Below are 8,562 nucleotides of genomic sequence, written 5' to 3' on the forward strand. Positions count from 1 at the left end.
TTGGTTTTAACTTTTGCAAACATAATAATACTGAATTAATTAATTAACTCATAAGGCATCATGAACCCGAGGATTCTTATTCCACATAATACAGGGGCCAGTGCTGATGGTGTTGGTCCCAAACGGGAAGCCTGCGGGGCCAGTGCTGATTGTGAGGATATGGTGGTGGCCTGAGACGAGATATGCGCGGCTAGTATTAGGGTGTCGGCACGCTAGGAGGTCTTGCTGGACTTGTTTTACCATTGTCGAAATGTCTGGTGCACTGGGATTCTGAGTCTGATCTGAGGGTCCCGAGATGGAGGATTTTCTCCGCGGATCGTGAGTTTTTCATGGGCTAAGTTGGGACAACCCCGCAGGGTTTAAACTTTCGAGAGCCGTGCCCGTGGTTATGTGGCAGATGGTAATTTTTAATATCCGGTTGTAAACAATTTGTCATCGGACTCGAAATAAAATACACCAACCACGTGTGTAAGCGTGACTGTCTCTTTTCGAGTGTGTCGAGAAGAGAACACGCTTGGGTCATGTTTGAACGTAAGTAGTTCAGGATCACTTCTTGATCATTACTAGTTGTGATATTTGCATGGATTCTCATCGTATTCTTGTACTCGTAAGTTATCCACCATGCAATGCTTAGTGCTTGCTGCTGTAACGCCCTCGATGCGGCTATGTCTCCTACGTGTCGAAGCACAACTTAGAGGCATAACCGCATTGAAAGCAATGTCGCAAGTAAGGTAATCTTCACAACATCCCATGTAATAGATAATAAGGGGAAAGGTACATAGTTGGCTTACACTCGCCACGTCACACAAAGTACATAAATAGCATTACATCAACCAATACAATCATGTTCCGACTATGGTACCAAAATAAAAGATCAACCCAACATGCGACATGGTCCCGATCGCCCCAACTGGGCACCACTACTGATCATCAGGGAAAGACACATAGTAACGGCGTGAGTCTTCGTCGAACTCCCACTTGAGCTCAAGTGCATCATCTGGAACGGAGTCATCGGGCCCTGCATCTGGTTTGGAAGTAATCTGTGAGCCACAGGGACTCTACAATCTCGCACCCTCGCGATCAAGACTATTTAAGCTTATAAGAAAGGTAAGGTAATATGTGGAGCTGCAGCAAGCGACTAGCATATATGGTGGCTAACCTGTTCGCAAAAGAGAGCGAGGAGAGAAGGCAAAGCACGAGCGAAGAACTAGAGAACAACCTATGAAAAACATTACTCCAACACCATGTTCACTTCCCGGACTCCGCCGAGAAGAGACCATCACGGTAACACACACAGTAGATTCATTTTAATTAAGTTAAGGTTCAAGTTATCTACAACCGGACATTAACAAATTCCCATCTGCCCATAACCGCGGGCATGACTTTCGAAAGTTCAAATCCCTGCAGGGGAGTCCCAACTTAGCCCATGACAAGCTCTCACGGTCAACGAAGGATATAACTTCTCCTGAGACATTCCGATCAGAATCGGTATCCCGATTGTACAAGACAACTTCAGCAAGTTAAAACAAATCCAGCAACACCGCCCGAATGTGCCGACAAATCCCGATAGTAGCTGCACATATCTCGTTCTCAGGGCACACTCAGATGAGCAATCCAAACAACTAAAACCAAACCTCGAGTTTCCCCGAGGGGGCGTTGCATAGGGCTCTAGTTTGGACCAACACTCAGAGGAGCACTGGCCCGGGGGGGTTTAAATAAGATGACCCTTGGGCTCCGGAAACCCAAGGGAAAAAGAGGCTAGGTGGCAAAAGGTAAAACCAAGGTTGGGCATTGCTGGAAGAGTTTTATTCAAGGCGATTTGTCAAGGAGTTCCCATTATTACCCAACCGCGTAAGGAACGCAAAATCCGGGAACATAACACTGATATGACGGAAACTAGGGCGGCAAGAGTGGAACAAAACACTAGGCAAAAGGCCGAGCCTTCCACCCTTTACCAAATATATAGATGCATTAAGATAACAAGATAATATAGTGATATCCCAACAAGAAAATAATGTTCCAACAAGGAACGATCTCCAATCTTCACCTGCAACTAGCAACACTATAAGAGGGGCTGAGCAAAGCGGTAACATAGCCAATCAACGGTTTGCTAGGACATGATGGGTTAGAGGTTTGACATGAAAATTTGGGAGGCATAATAAGCAAGTGGTAGGCATCGTAGCATAGGCATAGCAAAAGAGCGAGCATCTAGGAAAGCAAAGATAGAAGTGATTTCGAGGGTATGATCATCTTGCCTACAAAGTTGTCAGAGTTGACTGGATCCTCGAAAGCAAACTCAACGGGATCCTCGTTAGCGAACTCATCTCCCGGCTATACCCAAACAAGACAAACAAGCAAAAGGAATACAATCAACCACGTGCAAGGCTCAAACAACATGATGCAAACATGGTATGCTATGCGGGATGCAATATGTGATGCATATGCAGTATTTGACAAGGAATGAATGAACCTGGCCTCAACATGGAAATCCAAGAGTTCCACTGGAAAGGTGAGGTGATTTTGGTTGAAATCGATATAAAGATCACCGGAATCGGATGCACGGTTTGGAAATGGCAAGCAAAACAAATATGGCAGCGGTCTGCGATGAACAGCAAGTAGCCATCTAAATGCATCAATATAATTATGCTACAGCACTCAAACATGACAACAAAATACATGGCAGGGATCCACTCATAATGCTTGACAAAAGATGAACACTAACATATGGCCAATTCATCCATTAACAGGTTCAAACAAGCATGGCAAAAGTGCACTTGGTAAACAGGTTTCAGACTTAGTGAAATTAACACAAGTCTGAAATTTCAGATCCGGTAGCACACTTTGGAGCATGAAAACTATATGCTACAGGAACCTAACATGGCAAAGCAAGGCATGGCATGGAGCTACTCAAAGAGCTTAACAAAAGTCCCTTAGTGACCTTGTGCCAAAAGGGATCAGAAAATACAATTGCAAGCATGTGAACATGGCAAAAACATAATCAGATCTCAGACTTAGTGAAAAACTGGAGCATGCAAATATCTTAACGAGTAGGCATGTTCACGAGCTCGATGCACTCACTACAGAGCAAGGCATGACAATCTAAGAATTCACCCATCAAGAATACATATAATATAAGCTAGACATGGCAAGAACAACAACATAGCATGCACGGATCAACAACAACATCCTCGGCTAAATCGCTAACAAGTAGACAATCTGCCAGGATTCACGAAATAGCAAAAGTAGAGCTCGATTGACTCAAGCTAGGGTGCTCCATAATTGCAAACAAAGACTTGGATGGATAGAGCACCACAATATTAGGAAACAAAGACACGGATGGATAAATCATCCTTACTGAACATCCTCAAAAGATACACGGATCACTAGGAACAACATGAACATATGGCATATTGATAAAAACAGATCAAGGACTTAGTGAAATCTCTAAGTCCCTGAAATCAACATTAACGAATGCACTACTTTGCAAGCTTGTGCTAGTCACCACACACATCACAAAAAGTACATGGATAGCACCTCAGTAAAGATGGCAAATCATATAACAAAACACATGTAGAGCTCAGGAGCATATCATGCACACATTAATCATGGCAAAAATGGCAAATAGCTATTTAGTGCAACAGATCTGACAATTAACTCAAATAGCTCTCTTCCAACAGCATTTCGGGCATCAAGATGAGCTTAAAAGAAAATGATGCAATGAGATGAAATGATGTACTCTCTGAGACGAACATATTGATATGCTACACGCCCAAAACGGAGCTACGGATGAGGAGTTACGACATGCTGAAGTATGCAAAATGTTTAGGGTTTCAGGAGGAAAGTCAACCGGGACAAAACTCCAGATCCAGATCTGGCCGGGCGCGCGGATCGAGGTCGCCGGAGCTTCGCCGGAGACGTCGCCGTGGAGGAGGTCGGCGGCTTGCCGGACGACGAGGGAGGCCGAAGAGGACATCGGTGAGGCGCGGCGAGGCGGAGCTGCTCCGGGCGCGGCGAGGAGGCGGACGGCGAGGCGGCGGTGGTGCGGTTGGCCGGCGAGAAGTGCGGCTGCCGCCGGCGACGGCGCGGGGCAGCGCGGGCCGCCAGAGTTGGAGGCGAAAGGCGGCGATGTGGCGGCCGGGCGGGTGGCGATGTGGGCCTCGGGGGCCCGATCTGGGCCTCCCGGGCCGGAGCGGCAGCGATGTGGGCGCGAGGCGGTGGCGAATGGGGGCGTGCCATGTGGCGGCGGGGGTGGAAGTCAGACACGTCCGGCGCCGGCGGATGTTGTCCGACGCGCGGAGGAAGACGGAGGCTAGGGTTTCGGGGGAGAGATCTGAAATTTCAGGAGTGGGTCTATTTATAGGCATAGGAGGAGCTAGGAGAGTCCAAATGAGGTGCGGTTTTCGGCCACGCGATCATGATCGAACGCTCTAGATGATGGAGTGGGTTTTGGTGGGTTTTGGGCCAAATTGGAAAGGTGTTGGGCTGCAACACACACGAGGCCTTCTTGGTCCCTCGGTTAACCGTTGGAGTATCGAACGAAGTCCAAATGGTACGAAACTTGACAGGCGGTCTACCGGTAGTAAACCAAGGCCGCTTGGCATGTCTCGGTCCAATCCGGAAATGTTCAACCCCCGCACATGAAAGAAAGGTAGAAAGGACCACCAGAGGAGATAGAAGCGCCGGAATGCAAAACGGACAAAGGGGAAATGCTCGGATGCATGAGACGAACATGTATGCAAATGCAATGCACATGATGACATGATATGAGATGCATGACAACGACAACAACACACAGAGACAAAAACTCGAACCCGAGGAAATAAAATAACGAAAATGCTCGGATGCATGAGACGAACACGTGTGCAAATGCAATGCACATGATGACATGATATGAGATGCATGACAACGACAACAACACATGGAGAAAAAAACCCGAACCCGAGGAAATAAAATAACTTAGTGCCGGAAACGGCAAGAGTCGGAGTACATATAAGGTAAATTACATCCGGGGTGTTATAGCTGCAACCTCACCACTTATGCATTCCATACCCTTTATGCTTTGCTAGTCTTGATACCCATGGTAATGGGATTGCTGAGTCCTCGTGGCTCATAGATTACTATGAAAATAGATACAGGTACAAGTAATGTGATGATCTAACATGAGACCGATGCTTCATTGCTTTTGGAGTTCTTCTTCTTAGATCAAGGGGTAGATTCTGGGTCGGGGAGCCTGGGTTTAGCAGGGTGGACGTCGTTCTTCTTTTTCGTTCGATTTCATCCGTAGTCGGATCCCGCTCTTCTGTATGATGATTGCGACGTATTGATGAACTGTTGTATTCATAATGTAACTTGTGGTGAGTGTAAGCCTTTATCTTGTATTCTCATCTATTCAGTACATGGTATGTTGTAATGATATCCACCTTCACTACAAAAAAAAATTCACTTCCGTGATGATACGTGTTTGTCATAGTAGTTCACGTTTTTTGTCATGCATGTACATCCATGAAAAATTTGTGACAGAATCAAGATAGTCATACCTGTGCTGTCGTAGAAGTGTTCCATGACATTACCAAAATTATCATCATGGAAGTGTCCACTTCCATGACAATAAATCGCGTGTCACAAAAGTGCTTTCGTCAAGGGTGACCGACAAGTGGCATCCACCGTTAAGCTATCGGGTCGGGTTTTGGATCCGATAACCCGTTAACAGCCCTGACTAATGGGGATTTTCCACGTGTAAAATCATCATTGGCTAGAGGAAATACATGTCGGCTCATCGTTGGGACAGATGTCATCCACTCATTGGAGAGGAGGAGCCTATGATAGGTTGACACGTGGCACGGCCCAATAGTGGCCCATTCCGGTGAAAAAGGCCGGCCCAGTAAAAATTAGCAGGCCGGACCATATAAGGCCTACTTGTGTCAGGTCCATTTAAGCCCACGGCCCATACAAGATGTGCCAATTCGGCCCGTTAAAGATTTGACACCATTGCAGCCCATCGTCAGTTCGAGCCCGTTAACAGCCCGCTATATATTTGGGCTCAATATCGGCCCGATGAGATTTTGGCCTGTTAACGACCCATTTAATGGATGGGCCAATTTTCAGGATGTACATCTTTCGGCCTTTTAGCGACCCATTTACATGTTGGGCTAATTTCCGGCCTAGTGTCTTTCAGTCTGTTGACGACCCATAAATCTAAAGGGCCATTTGTAGTCGGACCTGAGTTTCGGCCTTTTAGCGGCCCATTTAAGTGTTGGGCCATTTTCTGGCCCGGTGACACTTTCAGCCTGTTGACGGCCCATAAATCTGTTGGGCCAATTGTAGTCGGACCTGAGTTTTGGCCTTTTAGCGGCCCATTTAAGTGTTGGGCCAATTCCCGGCCATGTGTTCTTTTCGGCCTGTTAACGGACCATAAATGAGTTGGGCCATTTGTAGTCAGACCTTAGTTTTGGCCTCATAACGGCCCATGCCCTTCATGGTCCAATACCAGCCCGGTTTCTCTTTCGGCCTACTAAAGGCCCACAACACAGTTGGGCCGTTTACAATACTACCTAACTTTCGGCCTCTTAGCGGCCCATGCTCTTCATGGTCCAATACAAGCCCGCTGTCTGTTTCGGCCTGCTAATGGCCTACAGTATAGTTGGGCCATATGTAGCCCAAAGATAGTAACAGCATGTTAACGGCCCGTGAAATAAATTGGGGCCACCTGTTACCCGCTTCGATGTCGGCCTGTTAACGAGCGGGAGGTAAGATGGCCGACCATTAACTTTCAGCCTAGTAACGGCCCATTAACTTAATGGGCCCACTAAAGTCCGTTCATGTATTTAGGCCAAATTAGATAATTTGAGCCCATTACGACGAGCAAAGGTATGGCATACAGGGAATAACTTTGCACATCCAGAATATATTACAGGAAATTACATCCACTGGGAAATCAATGATTGATGCCAGTGCAAATAAATGAGCAGAACCTAACCATCTACAACGTCACAATCTGCAACCTCAGCATAGATGACGCCCATAAGCATGTGGGCAAGTTCTTGCTGCTTTGCCACACTGTCTCTGAAAACATTGATCAGCTGTTGTGTCACACGACTCTGCACCTCTGATTCATCCACCATTTCCATCATTGCTTCAGCCACTAATTGGTTCACAAACATACATTTATTCCGTTGCATTCGAGACAGAGGATACTGAACAGATTCAGATGGCGATCTTGGCAGGCTTGTATTATTGATAGGGGAGAGTGTCTTGACCACTTCATCATAACATAAATTAGGACGGGAACCAAACAGATTAATCATGAGTTATTGCCATATTACCTGGCCTAGATTTACTGGAAAGAAACAATGGGGTTGCCTTGATGTTTTCAGAGTTTGTCTTCTTATCTTCAGCAGCCTGCACAAAATTAACACAGTAGCATTGCTATCATTGGCCAAGTCAGATAATAGGAAAGCAACATTGACACAACGAAAGTTTGGGCAACTAGCCTACACCAAATTAACACAATATGGCACACCTATCATCAGCCAGGTAAGGTAATATGAAAGCAACATTGACACAATGAATGAATGGGCAACCAAAGAAGCACTACAATTCAGTAATGTGCGTGATATGAGATAGCACATTCATGCAGCTCAGTATACAAAAATACCAGGCAGTTTTCCTTACAAAAATCAACATTGGCGCCTTTAACATTTTGCTACAACTAATTTTAGATCAGATAAAGGTTGGATTCACGCCGATTAACAAAATACATGCTGATGTAAAAATATAGTGATATACAACAGGTACTTACATCAGCACTAGAGCACAGAGAATTCCCGCAAGATATTTTCCTCGAATACGATACCAATGGAGGAAGTCTTGTATCGTTTAACCTTATTTTCTAAAAGAGAGACGGGTAAGAAACATGTAGAAAATTTCATGATGCGAGGATACGCACACGCTTCTTAGAATGGAGTTGACATTCTTTTGCTGGACTAGAGTGAACTAGTTCTTTGGCCACTAGAATCTGCTTATTATCAGTGGGAGTTGGGTTTCTCTGTGCTGGAGCAGTGTCTATGAAAAATGGAGTTGGGTTATTATCTCCTGGCATTTGGATCTTTTGCAAAGACCTGGTTTGTAACCCTTCGGATTCTAACATAGCCGTCTTCCCCTTGCATGCCTTATATAGAAGAATGGTGATTCGGTTATAAAACATGCTACAGCAGAGATGGAATAGGTACTGAAGAATAGAAAGGCATGACATATTGACATGTATTCACTCCATCCGAAAATAAATGGATGGGTCTAGGCGTATTTCAGTTCTAGATACATCCAGTTTTATCCATTTCTGCGACATTTAATTCGGACGGAGGGAGTATGATGTAAGAGCTAGGGATACGATAGGACAACATAGTAAAAAAACACTGAAAACCCCACTGCAGAACCAAAGTATTCAAACCCACTAATATGAGATAGTACACTCATGCAGCTCAGGATGCAAAACTACGAGGTAGTTTTCCTTGCAAAAATCAACATTGTGGCCTTTAATCATACATTTTTCTATAACTAAATTTA

The sequence above is a fragment of the Triticum urartu genome, chromosome 4 (assembly GCF_003073215.2).
Source record: "Triticum urartu cultivar G1812 chromosome 4, Tu2.1, whole genome shotgun sequence".
Classification (NCBI taxonomy): Eukaryota; Viridiplantae; Streptophyta; class Magnoliopsida; order Poales; family Poaceae; genus Triticum; species Triticum urartu.